The sequence below is a fragment of the Sitophilus oryzae genome, unplaced genomic scaffold (genome assembly GCF_002938485.1).
Source record: "Sitophilus oryzae breed Bouriz unplaced genomic scaffold, Soryzae_2.0 scaffold_2006_pilon_pilon, whole genome shotgun sequence".
NCBI lineage: Eukaryota > Metazoa > Arthropoda > Insecta > Coleoptera > Curculionidae > Sitophilus > Sitophilus oryzae.
This window is the reverse complement of record NW_022146732.1, coordinates 3,352,944-3,370,297: the sequence shown is the minus strand read 5'-3', so window position 1 is coordinate 3,370,297 and position 17,354 is coordinate 3,352,944. Positions and strand designations below refer to the sequence as shown.

Genomic DNA, 17,354 nt, shown 5'->3' with positions numbered 1-17,354 from the left:
TCACTTTAGCGGTGCTTAATTAGGGATGCCTCAGTTTAAAGCAAGGTTGCTGTCAAAAAGTTCGCAATACGAAATATTTTAACATTTAAAAAAAATACTAGATACATTTTTATCTTTCAACGCCTCTTATTACACACATGCCATAACTAAACCAAAGTTCTTGATGTCGAAAAGAAGTAAATAGGTAAACGGCATTCTTGCATTTTGCTTGTCAAATTTAACTTATTATTCTTCATTTCCTTTGCGTCTTACAAAGTACACGCAACAAAGTAGACAAACAAACGCTTCTGTTTAAGTTCCACATTACGCGAAGCAACACATACACAGGCACATCTCTAATTAAAACGCTCAAATTAATTATATTCTTGCGCCCGTTAACACCGATACTAATTAATTATTAAAATAAACACGGAATAATAAATATGGCGTACGCGCGTTCTCTTTTAAGCCCCCGTAAACACACATACGTACAGTATAAATTACGGCTTAGCTTCTGATTTGCTCGTTGTGTCTTTTGCTTACTTTTGTTCCCAGCAATTTTCGAGCGAATTTCTTGAACGAGCGTATTTCTTCAACTTCACAAAAACCTTCCAGATCTTGACAAAAATCACCAAATTTCCTGGAGAAAATTTTTAAAAACTTATTTCTGGTAATTTTTGTATGATACCGATTTATTTAAATAATTTTTTTATTAAAAAAAATAACACGCTCAAAATCCTGTGACAGACACTGCGACAACAATATAAAGTATGTTTCAAAAAATTCATCGCTTACAATGACTGCTTGAACCGAGAATAATTAATCGTGCAAGACGCTATGACCAACTGACTTATTAGATATGTTTTCCGTTTATCCATTTATTTCTTTTCCACATCAAGAACTTTGGTTTAGTTATGGTATGTGTGTAATGAGACGCGTTGAAAGATAAAAATGTATCTGTTAGTTTTTTGTTAAATATTAAAATCTTTCGAATTGCGGACTTTTTTTACAGCATGTAACAGTCAAATTTCCTCGCAACGACCTCTGTGTGCTAGCTCATAAAATATCGCAAATAGCTATTATTTTTGCATCATGTTTACTATAATTTTATTGTTAAATATTATTTTATTTAAATTTTACCATTATGCAACCCGATATACACCGCGCTATAGAGCCACAGAATATTGTTACTGGATGCCGCCCAGCATTAGAATTTTTGTCGACCTCTTTTTATCTTTGGTCATCACTTGTCACTTGTCACTGTCAGATCAAATCAGATGTTTTGGATTTATTTATCCTTTGTTTTGGTTATTGAAATTTTATAATTATCAGATAAAATTTCGTAGTTAAATTGGTTATTTTGATGTGGATCGCAGTGTGCAATTCGTTCATTTAATGGTGGGAATTTGTGAATAAGTTCGTTCATTGACCGGATATGAAATATGACAATGAAAAATATTCTAGAACGTCGTTTTTATTTATGCCTTTTGTGAGTTGAACTAGTCGAGATATATAGTTCTCTATCTATATCCTGGAGGAGATTTCCGGTTGAAATCTGATTTTGTGAAGGAAATCGAATCCTTGCATTACTTCTTGTGTATCCACCGACTGAAGAGTGTCGTCGTGAAGAACTGGCTGCCGTTTCGTGAAGCATTTCCTGTTGGTAGTTAACAGGCCTTCCTAGAGAAGGATTAAGTCTTCCGAAACACATTTGGTTAGAGACGTGGTTGGATTTTGTATGGACCACCGACCAATTTCCGTAAGGGATTAAATAGCCAAATTTTCCGACCGATATTCCGATTCCACGTGCCCAAGAAGTCCCCGAACAGTTTCAAGGTATGCTATAATTCTTCTGCCTATTCTAAGTCAATGCTCAACTGATTTTTGTTCATATTGTTGTCTAGTTTCTGACTTTTCCACGCCCACGTGGTGTAGAAAGATTAGTTGAGTGTTATCTTTCTTAAATCTTATTTGGTTGTTCGTAATTGTAGAGCAAGAAGACCGATCCAGACCGTATAGCACAGAACAGTCCAGAATTCCATCCGTTCCTGTTGCCCGTGTGTAGAGTTACCCGTTGGACATCATAAACCCTCGTTGAGGTAAAGTTCATATTTAATTAGTCCTTCTTTATTACCTTCATTAACTCCTACACGTTGTGCTAGTCCTTGTTCTATAATTGAGGCTCTTTTCTAAGACAACCAATATTATTTAGGGTTTTTTATGTTCACCTTTTGAAGTCCTACACCTGGCCGGCATCCGTACGTCTGCTGAAATCCGTGGGCTCCAGTGACAGTACACCGAGCTGCTGTGCACCGCCGTAGCCACCCTGTAGCTATACACCGTAGCTCAGCCGGAGGAACTTCCGAGTTGTTTCAAGATTGTACATCGATTAGAGTAAGACTGTTTAGATTTAGATTTGCTTTATGTAAACCACCCTGTTTGTATCTAGTATTAAGTTAGATAAGGGGGTTTGACATCATAGGTTTAGTACTTATTGATTTAAATTTCATTTAACTTTACATTTCATTTAACTTCAATTTCATTTCTTTAAATATAAACTTTTTGATATTTTAATAAATTGCTTAAATATTTTTAGTAGTATTATTTACAGTCTAGTCTCATAGTTAAGTTAGAGTCACTTAAGTACAAATAGTTATAGTAATATTTGAAGTTCATGGTAGTTACACTCAACAGTTCGAGGTTAGTGTTGAAGTCTACTTAATAGTCACATCTTTTATGCCGAGTTCATAGAGTATAATCTTGTGGCGCCCTTTTATTAATATCTTTGAACCCCGATCACCTGGCTGATAAAATTAAAAAGCTGGTGGCCTCTATGCAACTCATTCAGATTAAGTAAACTTTGTGTTTTATTGAACTTCGAATAAGAAAGGGCCCGGCTAGCTCAGGCGGTAGAGCATGAGACTCTTAATCTCAGGGTCGTGGGTTCGAGCCCCACGTTGGGCGCCAAAATTGCCACTCCCTTTCTTATTCGAAGTTCAATAAAACACAAAGTTTACTTAATCTGAATGAGTTGCATAGAGGCCACTAGCTTTTTAATTTTAACAGCCGGGTGGTCGGGGTTCAAAGATATTAATAAAAGGGCGCCACGAGATTATACTCTATGCAACTCATCCTAATTAAGTAAACTTTGTGTTTTATTGAACTTCAAATAAAAAAAGGGCGTGGCAAGCAAAATTGCTTTAAACTGAGGCATCCTTAATTAAATACCGTTAAAGTTAAAAAATAGATGTAGGAAAAACAATAAATAGTCCCACTTCATATTTCAACAATTATTATTGTGCAAAACTGCCAGAAACCTTCATATTGTGTTCATTTTGGATACAAATAATTCAGTCCTTCAACCAAACAAAACTAAGTCCCTAACATAAAAATGCACAGGTTAAAAATGCAACAAGGTCGACTACACAAAAGTCCATGATTACTTACATCCATGAGGGGTAAAAAGACCCAGATAGGACCATAATCCAATATTAGACTACTTTAAATAAATATGCAGTCATCAAATAGGACAGACACTTTGGTGTAAATTAAAGATGAATATGCTGAGTATGTAATAACGAAATCAATACTTTAATAAAGCTAAATATGATGAAATAATTAGCAAAATAAATGCAACAAACTAAAAAAATGTGTTATATCCTCATGTCCCTGAATTTATGTGTGTATATGTGCGTGCTTTCGTGTGTTTTTTGGGTCAAATTTCATTTTGAAATATCGTTTTCGGTGAAAAAAGAAGCGGTAAAGGGTATACGTCGCGTCGGTATAATTAGCATAGGCCAGAGTTGATGAAATATGGCCTGTGTTTTGTGCGGCAGTTATTTTCGGGCTTCGACTAACTGGACCTGAGATAGTAATATATTAAACGTCAAAGAAGCCATCTTATACGCCACCATTTTGGTACCGTAAACAGATAAGGTTTAAAGTGATTAGTCACATATTTATTTTCTCCAATTATGATTATATAGGAGGCATATTCAAAATTCTGGGACACTTATGTTATAAAATAAGGCTAGTAAAGACTTTTCAGGTCGAATGAAAGTTCGATGACAACAACACGCACAATGCCATTCAATTTGTCCTTTACCTCAACGTGGAGCATAGAGCTTCAGGAAATGCTCTCAGTAACTGCTCTCCAGATGGCTCGGTTGTTTCAAATTGATTCTACATCTTACCTGGATAGGTTTTCTTTGCTTTGTGTGTCTTCGTCGTAATGTGTCACTAATCAACCTCCATTCCCTCAGTTTGATCTCATTCTACACCTGCCTCTAGTTGTTTGAGCTCCATAAATGCTCATTTCTAATAGTGCCTGGCCAGAATATTCCTATAATTTTTCGCAGACGGCGGTATATGAATACTTGGAGCTTTTCAAGCAACGGTGGGGTAATTTTCCAGGTCTCTGGACCATACAACACTACTAACTTGACTTTTGAATTAAAAATTTTAAGTTTTGTACGTTGAGGGTACTGCCTAGATCTCCAAATATTGTTGGGCATTACAAATGTTATTCTTGTCTTGATTATTCTCTTGGAGAAGGTTTTTAGTATTTAAATATGTGAAGATTATATTAAAAAAAAACTTGTTTGATTTTTCTATGTAATTTGACAAATAAATAAAGCTGTCTCTTTAGTTGTCAGTTTTCAGTCAATATTTTTTAATTCTCTTTCGTGTCGATTGCTGATTGAATTGGAGCCAGAAATGGCTCAAAACGAAATAAGTAAATTACCAACAGATATTCAGGCTGAGGCGACAAACGCCATATCCAATCTACTTCCATTTAAATCCCGAATAACTCATGAAAAGGAATACAAAAATTTTCAAAAATGGAAGCAGTTAAAAAACGTGCAAGAAGAAATAAAGTTTTTACTATTTTATCTACTATTTTTGATAGATATAAGGCAATTTTAACAGTTGATATGGAAAAAATAAATGATAAATGTGAAAAACAAACATTTTGGTGCCTATATTTTATATATATCCTTAAACAAGAAGAACAGTAATTTTGAATTATAAATTCGGTGAGTAGGACCAGTTGACTGTATCACGAAAATTTTCAGCTCATTTCAGACGGATACTAATTGGCACCCGAGGTGGTGGGGATGCGCATTTCAAAGGAGATAAGGTAAGATACAAGAGAGAGACGGCCGATGCTCTCACACGGCTTGCTCATATACCTGACTGTCTCTTTGATCTTTTAGAAAAAACAAGACTGACTCCAAGAGGCCATTATGCTTTTGAATAAGGACTGGGAAAAGGGGGATAAAAAGTAGATGAATGTCGTCTGAAGAGTGCGCATTTACTAATTAAGCTAATTAGAAGCAGTTGGATTGATATGTCTCTATTAACTGGTCTGTTTGAAGTGTTCCTTTCTGATGAGTCGTATTAATTATAACTCTATAACTAGATGAAAAATACAGTTTGAATCTAAGCTACCAAAATGCATGAAATTTCGTTACCATGACAATTTTAGAATTTTTTACCATAGCAACTGTTAATATTGTCTTATATCTATCAAAAATAGTAGATAAAATAGTACTTTAACCGCAAAGGTAGATTAAATGATACTTTAACAGCGAGGCAAATTTTTGTATTCCTTTTCATAAGTTATTCGGGATTTAAATAGAAGTAGTCTGAATATCTGTTGGTAATTTACTTATATCGTTTTTAGCCATTTCTGGCTTCAATTCAATCAGCAATAGACACGAAAGATAATTAAAAAATATTGACTCAAAACTGACAACTAAAGAGACAGCTTTATTTATTTGTCAAATTACATAGAAACCAACGCCAACCCATCACAATATTTTTTCTGCTCGTAACAAATCACCGGTTCTCCATAAACGTCTAATGTGTCATTGCCGTGAATCACCCTGTATATTTAAAGTAGTTTCTATGTAGAAAGTGTTTCTAGTAAAATCTATTAAAAAAAAGAGTGTTTTGCAGCAAACTTATTTGCTCATTTGCTCATCATGTGTGTTGTTGGCCAGGTATAGATCTAATTCCATCATAGATCAATTTAAATCAAATACAATGGGAAAAACAGTAACCCTAAATTTTTCGACAATCCCATGTCGCCCAAAGGAATCTATCCCATCCATCCTAATTTTATTCGACTAGAAAAATTCGTTTTCCAACTAAATCTAGTTCGACGGACACGAGCGTGCGAGCGCGGGGAGGAAAAAAAAACTTTTCCACTATTTCCATGTCGGTCGCTGCCAAATTTATTTACCGAACTTACAAAAACAAATGGCCCGTGCCGAATAATGCGCCCTGACGGTTTATAAAATTACTGGCGCCATATTTCAACAATTCCGCCCGATAAATAACGACAAACACGTACGGACGCGCGAGCAGGCTGCACTCGCAACGGGAACGCGATCAATCTCCGCGCTCCGCATCCATCACGCTATTTTAGATGTTACACAAATAGAGGCGAACGGGAATTTTTCCGGCCGAAAAACGGGATTGGGTGGAAATTTCGATGAAAAAACTAATTTGTCCGAGGAAAACCATGCCAAAGGGTACAGCCGGATTAATAGGGGAAATCTGACCCCTCCCGTAAATATTAACTGTTTGTATATTTATAATTAATTTATTGGGTCAACTTTCGTTTAGCTGAAATCAGTTCTTAGAAAAAAAAATGTCTTTAAAAAGCTACTGTGAACCACGGAAAACACAAATTTTCCTGCGGAAATGCGTAATTTCCAAATTTCGCACTTTAGAATAACTGAAATCTTCTTCTTCTTCTTCTTCTTCTTTTAGAAGGCGTATCGCCTGTCTAGTTCCGGTTTCCTCCTCATCTAAGCAACTCTTGCGAGGTTGACTGCCAACTGTCTTGCCAACGTTTAGGTGGTCGTCCAGTAGGTCTTCTGCCATGGGGTACGTTGTTGCGAATTATTATGGCCATTCTGTCGGGGCCCATTCTATTGACATGCTGGTTCCATTCTCTTCTTCTCTACCTTATCCATCTGTCAACCTCGTTTGTTTGGCACTTTTCTCTTATGTCTACATTTCTCTGTCTGTCCCTCAATGTGTATCCAGTTATCATTCTTAAGGTCTTCATTTCAGTAGTTCGTAGGATTCTCTTTGTTATGGATACACATTTTCAACGGTTTTCTTGTTAATCCGTATTTTTTACTTTAATTCAATTTTTGGCAGAATCGACAATATCGTTTGTGTTTTTTAAAAGAAAATAATTATGTTGAAGTAAAGAAATTGAATGTAATTAGAACATACGAACAAAACAGGAACAAAACAAAAGTGAAAACGAATAAAATATAACATAACACAACAAATCAAACGTATTTTCAACAGTAACGGTGAGGCATTAATTATTAATACTATTAATACTAGACGTTAGTGTATCCCTACAATAATAAAAAAGTTAACTCAATAATTACAAAAATTTTCGTTCATAGCGGTCACTTCGAACAATAATTTTTGTAATTATTGTGTTTACTTTTTTTTATTATGGTAGCGATACACTAACGCCCAGTGTTAATAATTAATGCCTCACCGTTAGTGTTATACGTTTGTTTTGTTATGTTATGTTATATTTTATACGTTTTCACTTTTGTTTTGTTCTCTGTATGTTCTAATTACATTCAATTTCATCACTTTAACATAATTATTTTATTTTAAAAAACACAAACGATATTGTCGATTCTGCCAAAAATTGAATTAAAGTAAAATATACGGATTAAAAAGAAAACCGTTGAAAATGGGTATAGTATAAAAAGTAAACCGTTGGAATTCTGCATCCAACTATCGAAAAATATTTTGAAAATAATCTAATCAGTTATCGAATTTTGGACACGCTGTATGAGATAAATTAGTTGTCAATATGGACTTCGAAAGTATTAGTCCAATTCAAAATGTTTATCACCAATTCAAAATGAGTAAAAGACTCACTGTTAAAAATAGGGGTAAAAATGTAAAAATTTTCAAATAAATCAAAATATCTGAGAAACCGTTGAAAATAGGTATAGGAAAATCTAATGAAACTCATCATAAAATTTTCTGAGAAATCCAAAAATTAAATAATATACAGGGTGTTCCATTTGAAATAAGGAAGTTAACGGCGACTTCCGGTATAACCGGAAGTGGTATGACCTTGAAAATATTTTAAATGAAAGGAAATTTTAAATAACCCTAAGAGTCTCAGAATTTCCAACTTCTAAGTTTTTCCTAACCTCAAAAACTCCTAACGAACGGCTACGGTGAGAAACCCTGTATAAAGTCATTTTTATATAACAGATTTCAGCTAAACGACAGTTGAGCCAATTTATTTTTCTTTGTGGACAACGCTGTGCCGGTCAAGCTTAATCACGTTAAGGTTCTTTAGTAAATAAAAAAATAATGAATATATCAATCAGCATTTTCATAATTAGATCAATGCAATACGAACCAATCAGATTCCAAAAAGCGATAAATTCTGTTTTTAATGTCATAAATAAACCCATAAATTACCGGCTCAATTTTAGCTTTAATTAAAATCTAATTAATAATTCTAAACGATTTCTCGCATTATTAACATAAATTAATTTGAATTTATAATGGACTTTAATTACGAAACCGCCTCTTTCGACAGAATACTATCTTTGACCTAGTAATTAACCTTAAATTTTAAATTTTTTTTAAAAGCTTCCAAATTATATTATTTTTGAATTTATTAACGAACTCTTTTGGACTGCAGAGTTAAAAATAATTTTTCGAAAAGTGTAAATAAATTTAGTATTTTAACATTGTTTTAAAATGTACATATTTTTCTTCATAAATTTTAAAAACATTTACAAAAAAAAGACGATATAAGCTTATATTATTTTAGTAAGTAATAAATAAGTAAATACACCACATAATAAACACTTCTGCGTTTGGGATTATTAACGCAGAAGTGTTTACAAAAAATAACTATTTTATTTTGTAGATTTTCTTGCGCAGTGGCGAAATACCCATAGAGGATTTTTTGGAGAGATGAATCCGCCACATTTTTTACCACATAATACTTTTCAACTTATGAATATATGCTAAAAATGCACTAAATGCTTCTGTAATTATTATTTATTAATAAGCTCATACATATGCTCGGAAAGCAGTGAATATTCAGTACATAGAAAAGGGGCAATTATTTAAATGGCCTATAATGAACTAATAATTGGATCAATCACATTAACAACTATTATTTGCAATTAATAGTCATTTTAATGCAATGTGCATTATGCAAGTTTGTTATACTTGTATATTAGATAAGAATATTTATTTAAAAACAAATACTAGTAGTACCTACTATTGAAATTAAAGAATTTGTTGCCTAAGCAGTTTATAGTTCAGCAAAAAAATATAGTAACGTATTTCCAGCAATTAGTAGGTAATATAATTCGAGTTATTGATGTAGTAGAGAAATGACCAGCAATAAATGTGTTACTTTTTGGAGGTTTTCTCCTAAAGTTCCTTACTATGCGTTGAGGCGGTTAGTCAATGCGTTCGTCACAGAGCAAATAACAGTATAACGACGATTCTTTCGTTTTAAAAGTCCTCCAATATAACAATTTGAATTTTCCAAACTCAGAAAACATTGGAGGGAATCCGCCTCCACTTCCAAGACCAAAATAAGAACATTATTTATCTGCTCCCCTTCCTAGTCGACCCACTTCTCCACTCGGCACCATATTAAATAGCTTCGGGCATTTTGGGGTCCCATTTTTCATGCGGTTATCTGCTACCGCCTCTTATCTCGGCGACGCCGCTGCGTGGGGACCCCCCTGCTCCCCTTCCGCCTGATTTTCTTTTTCTATCTTGCCCCGGGCGTTTTCTTTTAAGATACGCTCGAATTTTTTCATTTCGACTCGGTCTTATCGGTCGCCCCTGTTTGAGCTGTCGAAAAATTTATTTTCTGTTCGGGTTAGCTTGAAAAAATGTTCTAAATAACTTCTTCTTTTCTTAGAGCGTCCGTTATACGGGTCGTCTCTAACATGGAGCGACATTAACGTGCAATAGTTAAGCTGTACGCATACTGGTGCGATCACAGCCGCGATCATGATAACCACGCGGCCGCGGCAAAAGTTGCTGGAGAACAAAGCTGGAGAATACATATGAGCCGTTTCACATTGACGCGATCGAGTTTTGGAGACGAAGCGGCCAGGGCTGGAACTACTGGCCTTGGCCGTACAAACTGAACGGCAAGCGACAGTATTCTTCATCGCTACCGATCGCTATTTCGTTACAGAGTTCCACCCCTCGGCGTTCTATTCTGCGGTGGCGATCAGATTTAACTTGTCGAGTTTGATCGCGTGATCGCGACCCAACTGACAGGAATTTTCCGTTATTTTCTGTGTTTTTTCTTGTTGCAATTTAGAAACGGAGTTAACAGAGCAACTAATTAAGGCTGTAAAAATACACAAAATTCTATATGATTTATCCGATTCAAGTTACAAAAATAATAGAATTAAAAATAATAAGTTTGAGATAAAAATGGAGTTGCAATTGAATTGAATAGTACATATGTATACATTTTTATTGTATAAGTTTAAATATTGTAGGTAAATATTTAAGAATGTTTTTTTTCGGTATACATAATTCACATTTTTAATTTGTACCTATGTATACCAGGATGGCGCACTACATATAGGTACGGCGCGGCGGTGAACGTGAACGCGTTCGAAGATAAGATAAATTGCATCTTTATACAGAGCACCTTTATATACAGGGTGAGTTTCCTACGATGTTCTCTATGGGCATCTTGGAAACTACCGGAGATAAAGAGTCGGTTAAATGGGGAAAGAATTGCAGTTTTGTGGGGTCATCAATATGCGCCTTTCAGATTTTTGAAAAAGTTCATGGCTTACTAGATATTTCGAAAAAAACAAATTTTGGCTATTTTAAAAATTGTCCCTAATTCCATTACAATCTATTTTAGACTAAAAGTGTTCAGATAAAAGTTGTGGATAATCACATTCCTAATGAGTTTGTGTTCTCCGATTTTTCATAAAACCTGTCATTTTTGACATATGACACAAATATATGTTTTTTTGAATGGAAACCATAGTTGGCTATGACATCATAAAATGCGCCATTTTTTAAGCTTTTCAGCAATATAAGCTATAATATGGTTATTTCACAAAATTACTGAGTTATAGCCAATTCTTATGTTTCTTGACTAATTTCACTTAGTTAGCCATGGAAACAAGTTCAATCGTCGTTGCTCTCAGAAATGTGAAATTGTGCCACATCCAATCTTATATATCGTATCAATATATCGTATCATACAGGATACGTTGACCGGTGAAAGTTAGTTACGTTTTTTAGAGAACGGTTTTCAATGGTGTTCAAATTTTGTTGTGATTTATAACTTCTAAAAAGACAAAATATGTTATTAAACGGCTCTTTACAATTTAAATTACACAAACTAAAACTCAAAAAAATAATATCACTACGTACACTTTAAGTTATTTTAGAAAATGTTCAAAAAATCCGCAATTATTTTGAGTACATAAATGCATCTTTTTAAATCTGAATTTCTAGCTATTGTCACAGAACGACCGGTCGACTTAATTAAACTTCTCCTCTTCCGCCTCTTCGAGTGCCTCTCTTAATTCATAAGTTTTTTCTAAACCTTGTTGTTAACCATACCGCATAAAAAAATCTAAAATGGATAGGTCAGGTGACCGAGGAGACCCATGCAATTGGTCCACCTCCCTGAATCTACATAATTATGATATAAATAATTTTTTAAATAACATTTCTTTCATTGTGGGGGGCGGCTGGTGCGTCATAATGAAGTCATGTAAGAGAGTTCCAACATAAGTCATGTTGGAACCACTGTATTAATGCGCGAGTATCTAAATTTAACTTTTCTAACATGTCTTGAAAACCGTTTTCTAAAAAACGTAACGTTCACCGATCAACGTATCCTCGAAACTGTATGGCAAAGAAAAGTTTAACCAATAATTCTACACGCTGTTCTTCATTTAAAAAACTCTTATTTACAATTTTTGTTTATGTTAATTTACAAAGATTGGATGTGACAATTTCACATTTCTGAGAGCAATGACGATTGAACTTGTGTCCATGACTAACTAAGTGAAATTAGTCAAGAAAGATAAGAATTGGTTATAACTCAGTAATTTTGTGAAAGAAACATATTATAGCTTATATCGTTGAAAAACTTAAAAAACGGCGCTTTTTATGAAGTCATGGCCAACTATGGTTTCCATTTAAAAAACATATGTTTGTGTCATATGTCAAAAATGACAGGCTTTAGAAAAAATCGGAGAACACAATCTCATTAGGGATGTGATTACCTACAACTTTTATCTGAAAACATTTTGTCTAAAATAGATTATAATGAAATTAGGGAAAATTTTTAAAATAGCCAAAATTTGTTTTTTTCGAAATATCTAGTAAGCTATGAACTTTTTCGAAAATCTGAAAAGCACATATTTATGACCCCACAAAACTGCAATTGTTTCCCCATTTAACTGACTCTCTATCTCCAGTAGTTTCCGAGATACCCATAGAGAACATCGTAGGAAACTCACCCTGTATAATGGCATCTATATTACATTTTAAGGGTTACGTTTTAAAAAATATTCAGAAATTATTATTTCAAGGAATTTATTACGAGTAGAAAAAATATTGTGCTGGGTTGGCGTTGGTTTCTATGTAATTTGACAAATAAATAAAGCTGTCTCTTTAGTTGTCAGTTTTGAGTCAATATTTTTTCATTCTCTTTCGTGTCGATTGCTGATTGAATTGGAGCCAGAAATGGCTCAAAACGAAACAAGTAAATTACCAACAGATATTCAGCCTGAGGCGACAAACGTCATATCCAAACTACTTCCATTTAAATCCCGAATAACTTATGAAAAGGAATACAAAAATTTTCAAAAATGGAAGCAATTAAAAAACGTGCGAGAAGAAATAAAGTTTTTAACCTATCCTCGCTGTTAAAGTATCATTTTAATCTACCCTTGCGATTAAAGTGCTATTTTATCTACTATTTTTGATAGATATAAGACAATTTTAACAGTTGCTATGGAAAAAAAGAAATTAAAAAAAAATGCATCCTTAAAGAGTTATTTCTCGAGAGTAAATGGCTGATGTTAAAAATACATCCATTACGTTTCTGGGATACCTACCCCTCGTTGCTTCGGAAGTAATTATGCAGGGACGTGAGGCTATTTCCCCTCAAAACTCTTCCACTCAAAATTTTAATTTGAACGAACTGCGCCACTAAATCGTCGCCGGAAAATATAACGCAGACCACGTCGCCTACCGTTCGTTTTCAACGTCGGCTTCAATTTTGCATATTTTATTGATGTTCCCAGTTCACCGCATTAACCACTAAGTACTCGTTTTATAATAATAATAGCTCCCGTATATAGCGTTTAACGCCTTGGGGGTAGTAAGGTACAGCTTGCCATACTAGAGCCGTTCGGTATACAAGGAAGGTAATGTGGCTAGCAATACGCTTCAACCGCTTATTATTACCTCAGGATTGTGAATCCCAAGTACTCATTTAAGGCTGAGTCGACCTAGGTACCCAAACTATTTTTATTTTATTAAAAATAGTCGGCTGTTGAAATGCCGGCTGTAAGATTCGAACCCACAACCTTTGAATTGGTAGACGAGAGCTGTTCCTCTACGACACCGAGCACCATTATAATAATATAATATTTTTCATGAATAAAATTTTACTAAAAATAATTCCAACATCCAATTAGAAATTAAAGTACATATTAATACAACTAAAGTGACATACGCCATAAATCAATAACACAAAAACTATAACTATTTCAAAAAACAACAAAGAAAACAGCATAACAATTCCACAAGCAATAAAATCGACAAAAGACCCAGGTAACTATCTATTACCTATGTCTTTTATCGCATCCTCTTTATTCTTTTACTGTTCCTCGTTTTAGTTATATTATTCCGTAAATTATTATACTCATCTAAATATTCTCCTCCCATATAAAAAGAAAAAATTGCAACTTCTTAAGCTAATTATAATGTGAAAAATATCGCTTGCGAGTCTCCCCCGAGCGAATTTATCTCCCATTATCTGTTTTTTCTCGCTTTTCGACTGCGAAGTTTCCGGACTTTTTCGTCGTGGGGTCGGATGGGCGGCAGTAGGAGCAGAGTGGGGGGGATTGGGAGGGGGCCATAATTCAACGACCGGCTGCATATCCAACTTTAGATTGTACAAAGTATAATGTACAAAGAAACCCCTAATGCAAAATCGATGAAGCGCCATTACCCGAGAGTAAATCATCTGGCTCGCAAGTTTCGGGCGCTCTTTCTTGTTTACCTCTTCGAGTTTCGTTTTCGGGGGAGTACTTCTCCGTTGGAATTACGAAGTTTTCTTGCATTTTACTGAAAGATTTTAAAATGTACCGTATAATCGAAGAAAAAACGGCGTCAAAGAGGGCTGGAGAGGGACAATTGATTAATAATTTTATCACATAATTTGTTAACGCTACCAGACACACAAAACAATCTCCAAAAAAATTGATGTTTAAACTACAACATTTAAAAATCACTTTAACTCAATAAAAAAATACAACTTTCTTAAGTTATATTTTCTATATATACAGGGTGGCCCATCGAAAACGTTCCGCAATGTATAACGGCCAGGATATTTTTTTTTTTCAAAAAATCCAAAAACACGTCAATTTTGTTTGTGAGGGGGACGACTTTTGCCCCAAATATGATTGCAAAATCTTCAACCCTCTAAGCGGGGGTGTCATCCCCCAACTTTTTTCAAATGGAAAGGGGGGTCAAGTGTTACCGCAATGAAAAGGGCTTTTTATTATCTATACTTTCCCGCTTAGTTTTCGAAAATCGGTCGAGTCATTGAGAAAATATGAAGGATTGAAATTTGAAAAGTTTATTTAAACATTTATCAGAGTAAATGATAAGGATAAATTCCTTCGACCAATTTGCTGTTTTTTCTTATTATTTCTAGATGTTTACGCATTTTTTCACTTGCCACAAGGTTGAACGATCAGGTGCGGCAGTTGCTAGATAGCTAACCCCAATCCAAGAAACGGGCTTTTTCAGCTTATGGTAAACTGCTGATGGACACATGCCATCCAGTTCGAAAGGACTCAGTCCAGGAGGGCTTTCTCGTTATATTTCGGTTTTAATATATTCTTTTGATGATAATAATGTTATTTAAAAATTAATTTTTACCCCCCAACCCAAGAAACGTACTTTTTCAGCTTATTGTAAACTGGTAAACTGCTGATGGACACATGCCATCCAGTTCGAAAGGACCCAGTCCAGGAGAGTTTTCTCGTTATATTTCGGTTTTAATATATTCTTTTGATGATAATAATGTTATTTAAAAATTAATTTTTACCCCCCAATCCAAGAAACGTACTTCTTCAGCTTATGGTAAACTGCTGATTGACACATGCCATCCGGTTCGAAAGGACCCAGTCCAGGAGAGTTTTCTCGTTATATTTCGGTTTTAATATATTCTTTTGATGATAATAATGTTATTTAAAAATTTTTTTTTATCCCCCAGTCCAAGAAACGTACTTCTTCAGCTTATGGTAAACTGCTGATGGACACACGCCATCCAGTTCGAAGGGATCCAGTCCAGGAGAGTTTTCTCGTTATATTTTGATTTTAATATATTCTTTTGATGATAATAATGTTATTTAAAAATTAATTTTTATCCCCCAATCCAAGAAACGTACTTCTTCAGCTTATGATAAACTGCTGATGGACACATGCCATCCAGTTCGAAAGGACCCAGTCCAGGAGGGCTTTCTCGTTATATTTCGGTTTTAATATATTCTTTTGATTATAATAATGTTATTTAAAAATTAATTTTTACCCCCAATCCAAGAAACGTACTTCTTCAGCTTATGGTAAACTGCTGATGGACACATGCCATCCAGTTCGAAAGGACCCAGTCCAGGAGGGCTTTCTCGTTATATTTCGGTTTTAATATATTCTTTTGATGATAATAATGTTATTTAAAAATTAATTTTTACCCCCAATCCAAGAAACGTACTTCTTCAGCTTATGGTAAACTGCTGATGGACACATGCCATCCAGTTCGAAAGGACCCAGTCCAGGAGAGTTTTCTCGTTATATTTCGGTTTTAATATATTCTTTTGATGATAATAATGTTATTTAAAAATTAATTTTTACCCCCAAATCCAATAAACGTACTTCTTCAGCTTATGGTAAACTGTTGATGGACACACGCCATAGAGTTCGAAAGGACCAAGTCCAGGAGATTTTCTCGTTATATTTCGGTTTTAATATATTTATTTGATGATAATAATGTTATTTAAAAATTAATTTTTACCCCCCAATCCAAGAAACGTACTTCTTCAACTTATGGTAAACTGCTGATGGACACATGCCATCCAGTTCGAAAGGACCCAGTCCAGGAGGGCTTTCTCGTTATATTTCGGTTTTAATATATTCTTTTGATGATAATAATGTTATTTAAAAATTAATTTTTGCCCCCCAATCCAAGAAACGTACTACTTCAGCTTATGGTAAACTGCTGATGGACACATGCCATCCAGTTCGAAAGGACCCAGTCCAGGAGGGCTTTCTCGTTATATTTCGGTTTTAATATATTCTTTTGATGATAATAATGTTATTTAAAAATTAATTTTTACCCCCCAATCCAAGAAACGTACTTCTTCAGCTTATGGTAAACTGCTGATGGACACATGCCATCCAGTTCGAAAGGACCCAGTCCAGGAGGGCTTTCTCGTTATATTTCGGTTTTAATATATTCTTTTGATGATAATAATGTTATTTAAAAATTAATTTTTACCCCCCAATCCAAGAAACGTACTTCTTCAGCTTATGGTAAACTGCTGATGGACACACGCCATCCAGTTCGAAAGGACCAAGTCCAGGAGAGTTTTCTCGTTATATTTCGGTTTTAATATATTCTTTTGATGATAATAATGTTATTTAAAAATTAATTTTTACCCCCCAATCCAAGAAACGTACTTCTTCAGCTTATGGTAAACTGCTGATGGACACATGCCCTCCAGTTCGAAAGGACCCAGTCCAGGAGGGCTTTCTCGTTATATTTCGGTTTTAATATATTCTTGTGATGATAATAATGTTATTTAAAAATTAATTTTTACCCCCCAATCCAAGAAACGTACTTCTTCAGCTTATGGTAAACTACTGATGGACACATGCCATCCAGTTCGAAAGGACCCAGTCCAGGAGGGCTTTCTCGTTATATTTCGGTTTTAATATATTCTTTTGATGACAATAATGTTATTTAAAAATTAATTTTTACCCCCCAATCCAAGAAACGTACTTCTTCAGCCAGGACTGTTCCTAGGGGGTTTACCGCCCTTGTGCAA

The 17,354-nt window shown here is 34.6% G+C and overlaps 1 protein-coding gene and 1 non-coding gene across 2 annotated transcripts in view; one reads left to right on the top strand and one right to left on the bottom strand.

The window, feature by feature from the left end:
* The window catches only part of LOC115883967 (homeotic protein antennapedia-like), a 449,763-nt gene that overhangs the window by 382,689 nt on the left and 49,720 nt on the right, over positions 1-17,354 (bottom strand). The window lies entirely within an intron of this gene.
* Trnak-cuu lies at positions 2,871-2,943 on the top strand. The gene has a single exon. It is a non-coding gene; the product is annotated as a tRNA-Lys (tRNA).